Raw genomic sequence first — 14,326 nt, forward strand, 5'->3', positions numbered from 1 at the left:
GTTTCTCCAATCTTTCTCTCTTTCTCTCTCTTTCTCTATTTCTCTCTGTCTCCCTTTCTCTCCCTCTCCACTCTCTCTATGCCCTTCATGATCTTGTAAGTCTCTATCATATCCCCTCTAAGTTTCCTCTTCTCCAGGGAAAAGAGACCCAGTTTCTCCAATCTCTCAGCGTATGAAAGATTTTCCATCCCTTTTATCAGACGCGTCGCTCTCCTCTGAACCCTTTCGAGTAACGTCATGTCCTTCTTAAGGTATGGCGACCAATATTGGAAGCGGTACTCCAGATGCGGATGCACCATCGCCCGATACAACGGCAGGATAACTTCTTTCGTTCTGGTTGTAATACCCTTCTTGATTATGCCTAGCATTCTATTTGCCTTCTAATCGATGTCAATAATGATAACACCTCATAATTGGTGCTAATTGACACTAAATAAAAATTACATGCACAACTTGGAAAGCGTGATTCTATAAAAAGCATGCGCCAGGTGCAGGGAGCACCTTTGAAAAGAGGGCGTGGCCAGGGGAGGAGCATAGGTGGATCCTGGGCTTCCCTAAAAGCGATGCGCATTGTGCACTGTTTGTAGAATACGACCGAAGTGTGCACAGGTTAGGCGCAGGGATTTAGTCCTGGTTTTCCGTGGCCTAAAAGTTATGCGACATAAAGACGCTTAGTGCGATTCTATAAAAGGTGCACGCCGATTTTTGGGGGCCCTATATAGAATTTTTGGCCGCTGTATAGAATCGGGCCCTAAATTTGCATTTTCTTACCACTCAGATGGGGTGAGGTTGCATATATACATATGTAATTTTATACGTGGGTAACGTGCGTGTGGTTGTATCTGTGGGAGGAAAAAGAATTCTTAATTACAATATTCTGCATTTAAGTATGTGTGTGTGTGTGTGTGTGTGTGTATGTGTGGGAGAGGGTGTTATCAATAATGACACTTGTGCATTTAAATGGATGTAATGCCTTTTGCATTATGCTCTAAGTTTCTTTCTGTGTAGGCAGACTGCTGTGAATTTTGAAGAAAGTTATTTTCGTCTCTGTAAAACGAGGCCCTCTGGAACTTTTCAGCCCATGCTGATATATTTTTTTTTTTCTGATTGCCATTTAATTCTCATTACAAATTTTCCACTGTATGCTGCGATACAATCTGTGCTTGCACAAAATAGCATAGGACGCAGAAAAGGCTGGTATATGAAGGTGAGGTATGTTTGTGTGTGTGTCTCGCTGTGTGTGGAGAGGGCAGGCCGTACGACACCCATTAAGAGATATCTGCTAGCTGATGACACTTTCATCTTTTCTGAGATGCAGTGATTTAAATGAGCAGAGAAGCAAGAGCCTTCCTACAACACGTGGCTTCTTGTCTCCGCACTACCGTCGAGTCTAGGCATGATGAAGGCAAACCACTACCTCTCGATGTCTTGGTTTACCTATTATAACTCAGTGTTACTACCTGTAATTATGGCTAGGATTCTCTTTGTTGTACGATAACTCCCATTATTGCAGGTGTGCCTGCTGCTGTTAACTTAGCCTCCCAGTGGATGGCATCATTGTTTCACACAAAGATGGATGGAAGAGCCTTTCTTTTGGTGGGCTGCAAAACACTGAAACTTCTTATCAGGGAATAACATGATACCAAAACTCATCACCGTTCCCATCCCTGTGGATAACCGTGGGAAACAATCCTGTGTCTTTCTTTAGTGTCTCTCTCAATCTCAGTCCTTCTACACCAACATTCTTCAGTACAAGGCTTGAGGGTCAGTGGCTGAGCCCATTTATACTCTGATTCTTATTTGAGCCAAGTATAGGCTAATGAAACCATTGTGACATCACTGATGTGATTGGCTCTTAGGCATTGGTGGAATGAGGCATTATGACATCACAATATCTGCTCTGGATACCAGAGACTGTCATTCTTTAGTGTCTATCTCAACCTCAGTCCTTCTACACCAGCATTCTTCAATGCAAGGCCTGTGGGTCAGTGGCTGGGCCCATTCATACTCTGATTCTTATTTGAGCCAAGTATAGGCTAATGAAGCCATTGTGACATCACTGATGTGATTGGCTCTTAGGCATTGGTGGAATGAGGCATTATGACATCACAATATCTGCTCTGGATACCAGAGACTGTCGTTCTTTAGTGTCTATCTCAACCTCAGTCCTTCTACACCACCATTCTTCAATGCAAGGCTTGAAGGTCAGTGGCTGAGCCCACTCATACTCCGATTCTTCCCTCTCTCCTTAAAGAATGACACGGGGATGGTTTCCTGCGGTTATCCACATGGCCTGAAACGGTGGCAAATTTTGTCACCGTACCATTCTCTACTTCTTATGCCTTGTGTGCTCCATCTCCACACATACCGCATGATAGAAAGCAAGCGCATTATGCTCAAAGACAAAAGCATAATATACTGTTTAAGACACACTCTTTCACAGCACACACAGGGATTAATTTTATGTATGTCTCCTACAGGTGGGCACTGGGATGATGTATGCTAACCCCCTAATTTTATATATGGCATTTTGAGGCACCTGCCTAATTTGCATGTGCAACTTAATTAAGGAACAAGCCACTTAGACCCTGATTCTATAAATGGTGCCTAAAGTTAGACCCCTAGATCGACACACCTAGCTGATCTACTTTTACTTCTACTATTAATTATTTCTGTAGCGCTACCAGACGTACACAGCACTGTACAGAGTCACAAAGAATACAGTCCCTGCTCGAAAGAGCTTACAATCTAAACAGACATGACAGACAAACAGGATGTCATGGATACAGTTAATGTAGACTAGGCACTGTATTTAAATTAATTTAGAATGAAGAAATACAAAACACATTCACATACAGTTAAGGCAGGGATCTCAAAGTCCCTCCTTGAGGGCCGCAATCCAGTCGGGTTTTCAGGATTTCCCCAATGACTATGCATTGAAAGCGGTGCATGCACATAGATCTCATGCATATTCATTGGAGAAATCCTGAAAACCCAACTGGATTGCGGCCCTCAAGGAGGGACTTTGAGACCCCTGAGTTAAGGGGAACAGTTAATCTGCTTCCTGGGTTGGAGGGCAGTGGGGAGTACAGGACAATCAAGCCATTGTGACATCACTGATGAGGGCTCTTAGGCATTGGTGGAATGAGGCAGGGGGGTGGGAGTGGGTGTCTGGCACGAGAGACTGGGCATCCTACCGGGGAAAGGGGGGGGGGGGGTGTTCCGGCAGGAGGGATTGGGCATCCATCCTGCTGGCGATCTTCGGGGGGTGGGGTGGAGGGGTTCCGGAAGGAGGGATTGGGCATCCCTCCTGCCACGATTCTTTGGGGGGGTACAGGCGTCTGCAACTGCAACCGCTAAACTTATCGCAGCAGGGCGATCCCTTGCCATGATAACCTCAGTGGGCGCATCTACATACAATGTAGGCCAGCATTTTGCTGGCCTATATTGTATGCGTCTCCCGCTGGCCTAGGGAGATGCGTACGGCCACCTAGGCCCGCCTAAGGCTACTTCCTGGCCAAACCACGCCCACACCTAGCCTTAAGCAAGCTTAGGCAGGCTTGCGAGTCTCCCTAGGCTTCCGGAGGTGCCTCCAATATAGGCGACCTGCCTTGGGAGGTTTTTAAAAAAATGTGCACCCTGATTAGCTGGTTAGACAGCAGGAGGACGCCTACAATCGGGCACCGTTTATAGAATTTGCCCCTTATAGCCTAACTTTAGGCATGATAACTTACACTAGCTCAGTAGCTGGTGTAAATGCTTATGTCTAACTGTAGGCCGTTAGGGACGTAAATGCTAATATTCTATAATTAGATTGTATAACCACCTGACACACCCCTCCCAAGTCCAGAGGCATTTTGATTGTTCAGCCTATAGAACAATGATTAATGGCAGTTATGCCAATTAGCACCAGTTACGATCAATTATTACAAATGGTCATTCATGCCAATTAGCATCTAATAAATTAAGTTATACACGCAACCGATACTGTTCTATAAACTGCATAAATTTGCATGCTAACCCCTTAATTCTATAAAAATTGCTAAAAATTGCATGTGCAGTTTTTGTCACATAACCAAATTGTATACACAATTTAACTGAACAACAAGTTAATTAGTGTCGATAATTACCAGATAGTCATTCATCATAAGATTCCTTGGTATAGAAACATGATGGCAGGTAAAGGCCAAATGGCCCATCCAGCCTGCCCATCCGCAGTAACCAGTGACACCTTCACTATTTGTACGCTGTAATTCGCTGATTATACAGCTCTCTTCACTGTGAACCGCCTAGAAGTCACAAGATTATGGCGGTATAGAAAAATAAAGTTATTATTATCGCATCCTCTCCCTATTGGCTAAGGTTCTAAACATTTGCATCTCTTCTTCCTATAGGCTAAGGCTCTGTACACCTGCATTGTGAGGTCATAGAGCTGCCCATCCGCAGTAACCATTATCTCTTTCTCTCTCTGAGAGATCCCACGTGCCTATCCCAGGCCCTCTTGAATTCAGACACAGTCTCTGTCTCCACCACCTCTTCTGGGAGACTGTTCCACGCATCTACCACCCTTTCCGTAAAAAAGTATTTCCTCAGATTACTCCAGACCCTCTCATTGCAGAGTTTCCTTTCAAATGAAAGAGACTCGACTCGTGCGAATTTACATTATGTAGATATTTAAACGTCTCTATCATATCTCCCCTCTCCCGCCTTTCCTCCAAAGTATACAGATTGAGATCTTTAAGTCTGTCCCCATACTCCTTATGATGAAGCACTAATCCTAGGACTCCTGGACTACTGTAACATACTTTACCTGTCATGGCCCGCCAACATGCTAAAACAATTACAAACAGTCCAAAATACAGCCCTAAGACTAATATACTCGTCGAAAAAAATACGACCATATTACCTCAGCTTTCCAGGACTCACACTGGCTCCCAGTACAAGCACGCATACAACACACATTCAAAGCCCTAAATGGAAATGGACCAAGCGATCTGAACAACCGCCTAATCTGGAAAAACACATCCAGACCACGGAGAACTCAAGCACACTTTACCCACCCCCAAATCAAAGGCATGCAAAGCAAAAAAATATATGACGATCTACTAGCCACCAGAGCAGCAAAAATAGACCACCACCTCTCAAATCTGCTGACCACGACGCCCAACTACAAAACATTCAGGAAAGAACTGAAAACTCTACTATTCAAGAAATTTGTCAAATGATCTAACCAAACCGTATCGACCCTTCCCAGATCCCGACGCATACTATAGCTATCAACCTTGCAATCCCCCTGGGAATGCCCAGGCTAATTTCTTGTTGCAAACCGCCTAGAACTGAAAGGTATTGGCGGGATAGAAGACATCAATGTAATGTAATGTAATACCATTTAGTAGTAACTATCAGCCCCCTCTCAGATCTTTAAGGTCAGAGGGTACGCTGCAATGGCCAACAGATGAGTTATCACAAATACATTATGCCAACACGAGAGCATCGGTAATTTTGGTTGCAGGTGTAAAATTATGGTATACAATTACTTTCTGATATCCAGAAATGTAAGAAGGGTTTGAAGACAACTTTGTTCATGGAGGCTTTTAACTGAGTAGGCTGGGAGAGTACTTATGCACATTTTAGATGAGTTTGATTTGTTTATTTGTATGTTTTGTATGTTATATGGTAATTATGTTTGAATTTTGTAAACTGCTTAGGTTTAAGCGGGTCAGAAATCTTTTAAATAAATAAATAATTGGCAGTATAACAAGCAAATATTGATTCTACGTAAAATCAGTTACAAGTTGTATGTATAAATTTAGGCATGGGATCCTCACCAAAACTTTACATTTGAGTCAAAAAAGGGGACATGGAAATGTTACTTTAAGTTTATTTATTTATTCAATTTTCTATACCATTATCCCTGGGGAGCTCAGAACGGTTTACTTGAATTTATTCAGGTACTCAAGCATTTTTCCCTGTCTGGCCCGGTGGGCCCACAATCTTTTTAATGTGCCTGGGGCAATGGGGGGATTAAGTGACTTGCCCAGGGTCACAAGGATCAGCATGAGTTTGAACCTACAACCTCAGGGTGCTGAGGCTGTAGCTTTAACCACTGCTGGAAATCAAAATGTAGTAAAAGTGAGCCAAGTATAGGACAATCAAGCCATTGTGACATCACTGATATGGTTTCAAGTTTATTAAAATTTTTGATTAAACGCAAATCATAGTTTCTAAGCATTTTGGTTTATGTGCCTAATTAGTTATGTGCCTAATTTTTGGGCTAAGAAAAAACGATCACATCAGCCCCTACTACAAAAAACTACACTGGCTTCCAATAGAAGCGCGAATTCTATTCAAATTCGCTTGCACCTGTTTCAAACAAGCCTGGGGACTAGCACCTTCATACCTACAAACTCACTTCACCCTATACAACCCCACAAGAACGACCAGAAACAAAAACATCTTTGCATACCCAAAGATTACAGGCTGCAGATACAAATCCTTCTTGGACAGAACCTTCCAGTTCCAAGCGAACAGACAGCAAACCTGGCTGAAAAACCACATAAACGAACCAAACATGACTTATAATACTTTCCGCAAATCGATCAAAACCACCCTATTCGCTAAATTCATAGACTAAAACGGTCCCCTCCCCTCTAAGACCCCTCTCATGGATGTTCTAAATCTTTCAGACACTCATTACCCTTAGATCTCCAATTAATATGTAAGTTACCATTTAGACTATTGTACTGCATCTAGTCTCTTTATTCGGTACTGTATTTAAACTTATTGTATGTTTAGAATTTGGACTCACTCTACTGTATTATATGTGAATTTATTGTATTGTATTAGTATTGTACTGTACTTGTTATTCGCTGAATGTCCAGCCTTCTTACAATGTAAACCGCCTAGAAGTCGCCTGACTATGGCGGTATAGAAAAATAAAGTTATTATTATTATTATTATTATTATTTTATAAATTATATTTTAAAAAAGGGAGACAAAACAGACAAATATCCACTTAACAACACTTGACCAACGGAAACATTAGGAAAGTTGGGAGAATTACAATTTAAAAGTAGAGAATACATGAAAGGTAAACCGCAATAGGGAGGGGAGACCATCAGGTTGACTCTTAGGCATTGGTGGAATGTGGCATTATGATGTCACAATACCAGCTCTGGTGATCAGAGGCTGAAACTTTTCACACTATTTATTCCAGGGGAGCTCAGAATGGTTTACATGGATTTATTTTGGAACTCAAGCAGTTTTCTCTGTCCTGGTGGACTCACAATCTTTCTAATGTACCTGGGGTAATGGGGGGGGGGGGATTAAGTGACTTGCCCAGGGTTACAAGGAGCAGCGTGGGTTTGAACCCACAACCCCAGGGTGCTGAGGCTGTAGCTTTAATCACTGCACCACTCTAGAAATCAAAATGTAGCAAAAGTGAGCCAAGTATAGAACCGTCAAGCCATTGTGACATCACTGATGAGGTTGGCTCTTAGGCATTGGTGGAATGAGGCATTATGACATCACAATACCAGCTCTGGTTATCAGAGCCTGAAGCTTTTCACACTACTTATTTATTCAATTTGCTATACAGTTCTCCCAGGGGAGCTCAGAATGGTTGACACAAATTTATTCAGGTACTCAAGCATTTTCCCTGTCCTGGTGGGTTTACAATCTATTTAATGTACCTGGGGCAATGGGGGGATTAAATGACTTGCCCAGGGTCACAAGGTGCAGCGTGGGTTTGAACCCACAACTTCAGAGTGCTTAGGCTATAGCTTTAACCACTGCACCACACTCTCATGTGTAAGTATAGAATACATGCATATAGAATAAGGGCATTTGTGTCTAAATTTAGTCATGGTTTCCAGGCGTAAGCGCTATATAAACCAACCTTACTAGGCATGGTTTATGAAATAGCATTTTTTTCAGCACCAATTTTTTTTTGGCCCAATATATAGAATTCAGTCCAAAGTGTGAATTTAGCTTGCAAGTTAATAGACTTAGGGGGGACACTATATATATATATATAGTTCTCTCCCTTTCCCTTCCTCCTCTCTCCCCTCTTTTTCTCTCCCCTTCCTCGCCCTCTAACCTATCCACCTCCTCTTTCTCTCCCCTCTTACCTCTCATTATAGTCGCCTTGAGCCTCTATAAGTATGAGCGACGCTCAAATAGAAGATTAGATTAGATTCATCTCTCATATAGGTCCAGGAGATTTGCAAGGAGCCAATATCACTTGGACAATTGAACAAGTCCAGAATTGTTCAGGCTTTTAACTTTGCACTAAAGCAATGAGCAAGACCATGGAGAGTGGCACGGATACCTGGTTTTTCTTTCTTTTTTTTTAATTTGTGGATGCCAAAGTACACTTTTACAAAATCACTTATATGACAGGAAACTAAAAGTATCGAATGAATTCCTAATGTCATTAGTCAGCAAATGGACCCAGACTCTCCAGAAGATCCATTGCTGGCAGGGAGGCCAGATGTTGACTGCTGCGCTACCAGCGCCATGTTCCGCCTTGCATTTGCATGAAGCCAAACTGTTATTGCACATCTTCATGACCCGTACTGGTGCTTATTAAAGAATATGAAAGCTGACAGGGTGCAAAACGGTCTAATGAATGTGCAGAGGAGGCTTCGGCAGCCGTGCTCCCTCTCTTTCTCTGCCAGCCCACAGGGAACAGTTTTACAGCAAAGTCAGAATTAAACAGAGGAGGGAAAGGGAAAGAACGTTTTGAAAGGCAAAATACCCAACCTGACACATTGTATAGCAATTGCTACTCATTTTGAAATCACCCATTTGCTCCTAAACACTGAAGTGTCCTCTTTTATTTTAAGTTTACATTATAAATCCTTTATGTCTGTGTGGGACACTGAATCCAGATTAATATGCAATCAATCAATCAATATGCAATAAGAGAACTGGAACAATAAAGCAGTAAGGTACCATAAGACGCTGACTGGTAAAAGAGGCTGAATGTTTTCATTGGCTCCCCCTGGGAGGACCAAGATCTCTTGTGTCAGCGACATCCAATTGCACATTTCCCCAGCTCCTCTGAACAGAAAGACATCCTCTAGATCAGTGTTTTTCAACCTTTTTATACCCGTAGACTGGCAGAAATAAAAGAATTATTTTGTGGACCGGCAAACTAATAATAATAATAATAATAATAACTTTATTCTTCTATACCGCCACAATCTTGCGACTTCTAGGCAGTTTACAATCAAGATAGCTGGACATTCAGCAAAATACAATATGCAGATAATCTTGCGACTCCTAGGCGGTTTACAATCAAGATAGCTGGACATTCAGCGAAATACAATATGCAGATAATAGAAACATAGAAACATAGAAATAGACGGCAGATAAGGGCCACAGCCCATCTAGTCTGCCCACCCCAATGATCCTCCCCTACCTTTCTCTGTGAATAGATCCCACGTGTCTATCCCATTTGGCCTTAAAATCAGGCACGCTTCTGGCCTCAATAACCTGAAGTGGAAGACTATTCCAGCGATCAACCACCCTTTCAGTGAAAAAGAATTTCAGTTTCCCGCCCCTGATTTTCCACGGATGCCCCCTTGTTGCCGCGGGACCCTTGAAAAAGAAGATATCTTTCTTCCACCTCGATGCGGCCCGTGAGATACTTGAATGTATCGATCATGTCACCCCTCTCTCTGCGTTCCTCGAGGAAATACAGAGAGCAGAGACTTTAAGAAAGCAAGAATATAGAAATACAATTTTCTGAGCAAGAGTATAAGATGTACATTTTGGTAGGTAATGTCCGACAGGACCTGTTTGGAATAAATAACAACGAAAAATTATGATAAGATGAAGATAACAGTTTATACGTATCACAGTACCGTGAAATTCAGGTGGGCTAAGGAGGGGGGTGGTAAAGGTAGGGGGTAGGGGGGACCGTTATTGGGGAGAGAGAGGGGAGAGCGGGTCAATTGTTTAGGTATTTCAGGAACAGGTATGTTTTTAGGCATTTCCTAAATTCCCCGTAGGTAGTGGGCGAAAGCAGTTGATCTAGGTCTTTACCCCATAGGGCTGCTTGGTGAGAGAGAAGGTGTTCGTGGTGTTTTTTCAGTTTGCAACCTCTAACTGGAGGGGAAATGAATTTTGAGTGTGTGTTTCTCTTGCGTTTGTTATTAGAAAATGAGAAGAGGTCCATTATGTACTTGGGGGTAAGTCCATATAGTACTTTGAAGCAGAGGCAGGAGAATTTAAACCTTACTTGGGCTTCCGTTGGTAGCCAGTGCAGCTGCCGATAGTAAGGTGTCACATGGTCGAATTTCTTCAGCTCGAAGATAAGTCTGACCGCAGCATTTTGCATTATTTGAAGACGTCTCATATTCTTTTGTGAGATTGCTAGATAGGCGATGTTGCAGTAGTCGAGTTGACTCAGTACGAGGGATTGCACTAGGATTCTGAATGCTGACGTATCGAAGTATGATTTAATGGATCTGAGTTTCCAGAGAATAAGAAAACCCTTTCTGAATAGGGAGTCCACTTGTTCCTTCATAGTTAGGCATTGATCTAGAGTAACACCTAATATCTTCATGGTGGGCTGGATAGGGTAATTGAGTTTATTGATGTATAGTGGGGTTTTATTGTCAAGCGGGTGAGGGGAGGCAACGAAGAATTTTGTTTTTTCTGGGTTGAGTTTGAGCTTGAAATCTGTCATCCATTGTTCCAAACTACTAGGACTAAAATTTAAAAACCCTGTTTCCGCCCCATCTCCACGAGCTTGGTCACCTCAGTAACTATAGAAAAATAGACAAATATAGTGCAAAATATAGTCAGCAGATATAAATTCTCAAAACTGACACATTTTGATCACTAAATTGAAAATAAAATCATTTTTCCTACCTTTGTTGTCTGGTGATTTCATGAGTCTGTGATTGCGTTTCCTTCTGTCTGTGCATCCTTTCTTTCATTTCTTTCTTTCTGCACTCAGGCCCAAGACTTGTCCCTTTCTATTCCCTCCCTCTTTCCTTCCTATGTCAGCAAGGTGGTAAGATAACAGCAGACCGGGGAAAAGGAAGGAGGGAGGCTTTTTTTTTCATGGCAGTAGGGACAAGAAATGATCGCCTGTCCCGTAGTCCCCGAGCACAGCTTCGGGACACTGTCCCTGAAAACGGGACATTTCGGCGTCCCGAAGTTGTGTGTGGGGACAACGGGACAGGAAGTCTGAAAATGGGACCTATGGTCGCCTTAATCTTGCCGGCCCTGTGCAGACCGGCAGAAATTTCCTGCGGACCGGCGGATGAAGAACAGTGCTCTAGATCAGTGTATCGCAAACTGCGTGACATGGCACACTAGCGTGCCTCCTGAGATTTTGGGTGTGCTGCGGCATGCTGGGGAGGAGGAGAGGCACAGGCTGATCGCCTACAGGACGTGCCTCTCACGGTGAGAGGCACGTCCTGTAGGCAATCAGCCGGCACCAGCACCTCTCCTCTCCGGCCTTCTTCCCAGCTGGCATCCCCCCCCACTAGCGTCTCAGGGCCCGTCTGGAGGGCCTTTGCGCATGCACGGACATCGCCGTGATGACACCATGCATGCACATGAAGTCATCATAGAGACATCCATGCACTTCGAGGCCGAGCCGCAGCCACCGCGTTTAGTGTGCCACAGTGATAGGTAGCTTGTAAGTGACTCACATCTGCTGACTGAATTCACCACGGATATTCAATGCTGGGGCATGTTAGTGGGACAACTTAGAAGTTAGCTGGGCATGGGGGCCAATATTCAGACTGGTGCCTGGTGAATTTCGCATCAAGATAAGACAGCATGTATGCTGTCCTAACTTCATCCACAGCAGGTTAATGCACTGAATATCACTGCTAACTGGCTAAGTAGTCGCTCCATTCAAACTCCACCCCCGGACCACCTTTGACCTAGCCGGTTAGGGAATGGTTGGTTAGAGCAGCTGGCTCAATGGCACGACTCGATTAAATGCTACTACCCCAGTGTTCTTCAACCACCGGTCCATGGACCAGTGCCGGTCCACAGAAATTTCCTGCCGGTCCACAGGGCCAGCACGTGCATCAGGCCCAAAACAGTGTTCTTCAACCGCCGGTCCACGGTGCGATCGATGCGGCATTATCTTCAAGCCAGCTCCCTCTTCTTAACTGATTCAGTGCACAAAGCTACGGGCAGCGGCTCCTACGGGCATCCTGCGCCTGAACCGGAAGCCTTCTCTCTGACGTTGCAACATCAGAGGGAAGGCTTCCAGATGAGGCACGGGACGTGCAAGGTGCAATTAGTACTATTATGGGGCGGGGTCTGGGGTGGAGATTGGGTAGAGATGGGCGGGGTCTGGCCCACGACTTAGCCCAGTGTTCTTCAACCGCCGGTCCACGGACCGATGCCAGTCCACAGAATAATTCTTTTATTTCTGCCGGTCCATAGGTGTAAAAAGGTTGAAAAACACTGGTCTACCCAGTTAAACCTCTTTGAATATTGTCCCCGATGAATAAGTTTGAGATAAATTTACATGCAGTGCCTCGACTATAGGCAAATGATCTCATGCATATTCATTGTGGGGTATCCTGAAAACCTAACTGGCAAGGTATATCCCAAGGACTGGGTTGAGAACTAGGGTTGTGGAGCCCCTTCCAATTTTCCTCTTGCATCATTTCTCATATCATTTTTGAGTTAAAAAAAAATTTTGTTTTGTCACACGAGTAATGTTGTCAAGAACACACACTTTTTCTGAAAGATTGTACCCTTGGCAAGGTGTATCCCAAAGACTGGGTTGAGAACTAGGGCTGTGCAGCCCCCCCCGCCCCTCCCCAAAAATAATAATTTTGTGTCATTTCTCATGTCATTTTTGAGTTTTATTAAAATATTTTGGTCACACGAGTAATGTTGTCAAGAACACACACTTTTTCTGAAAGATTGTACCCTTGGCAAGGTGTATCCCAAAGACTGGGTTGAGAACTAGGGCTGTGCAGCCCCCCCGCCCCCCCCTGCAAAAAATAATAATTTTGTGTCATTTCTCATGTCATTTTTGAGTTTTATTAAAATATTTTGGTCACATGAGTAATGTTGTTAAGAACACCTGCTTTTTCTGAAAGGATGTACCCTTTTTCCTGATAATAAGCACATGTATGCACTAAGGGCATGTGCTTTATATGGCACCTAAAAGAATCAGTGCCATCTAGAATGGCACTTAGCTTGATTCTACAAGATCAACAATCCTTTTATTGAATTGTGCTTAGCGCTTGTGCATGATGCTTGACTTAGGCAGACCCATTTAGGCCAGCTCCAACCATGTCTAAATGCCTTTGCCTAAGCAGGGTGTAGATCAGGCATCACATATTTTAAGCTGTTTTTATATCCTCATTACGAGTCACACATTTTGATACGATAGCGCAAACTCAGCCACGTCGCTCAATGTTTGTGTCACAAGCCATATTTTCAAATATGATTGGGCAACATTAGGACCCCTGATGAAGGCAAAAGAAGCTGAAACACAGACTGTGTTGGGTCCGATATATGTCTCCACTTTTATGATATATGGTGTTAGGGGAAGCATGGCGAGGACTGGCCTACAGAGTATCCAAGAGCTAGACATGACTGAATGGATAATAGTAGTATATGATTTAAATAAAACTTTTTATTATTTATCAGTTCCCGTGACACCCAGAAACGGAAATAAGAGAGAACGAGAGGACTCTAAATCAGAGGAGATAAAGAGGAACACAGGGGAGAAGGAGGGAAGGAGAGAAAAAGAAAGGATTCTAAGACAAAGAGGAACCCAGAAGGGAAGGGAGAAAGGAGAGGGGAGGAAGTCAATTGTAGCAAATCCAGCAATGTCATCGAATTTGCTAGGATTGGAAACTCAGCATCTACTATTCAAAGCCTGTAGATCATACACAATTCTCCTTTTTCCTTCTGGTTTCTGTGTATTGCCTCCTCTTTTAAAAGGTGCTGCCTAACCTTTGGTCTCCCCTCAGCATCTTGCTTCAGACATAGCTCAACATTCTTTACAGTCATAACCTTCCCATAAGGGTATTCAGAGGGCAGGGAAAGAAGGAGGCAAAAAGAAACTTAAGGGGGGAGATGGAGACGCATTTAAGTGGAACAGAAGAGAAGTACCTGAGGGAAAGGTTGGAGATGGGAATGGAATGCTCCTACACCCAATTCTTGCCAAAGAACCACTTATCCCCACAGATCAGGTCACTGGAAGGCCTGATGGTCTTCAGGAAAGCGGTAAAGACCGTCCTCCATCAAAGTGACCTCAAACCTGTTGCACCATGCAGACTAGAGACCTACCTTCCCTCTCCTCCACTTATCCTAATTGGACCTG

Source organism: Geotrypetes seraphini, chromosome 18 (genome assembly GCF_902459505.1).
Source record: "Geotrypetes seraphini chromosome 18, aGeoSer1.1, whole genome shotgun sequence".
NCBI classification, from domain to species: domain Eukaryota; kingdom Metazoa; phylum Chordata; class Amphibia; order Gymnophiona; family Dermophiidae; genus Geotrypetes; species Geotrypetes seraphini.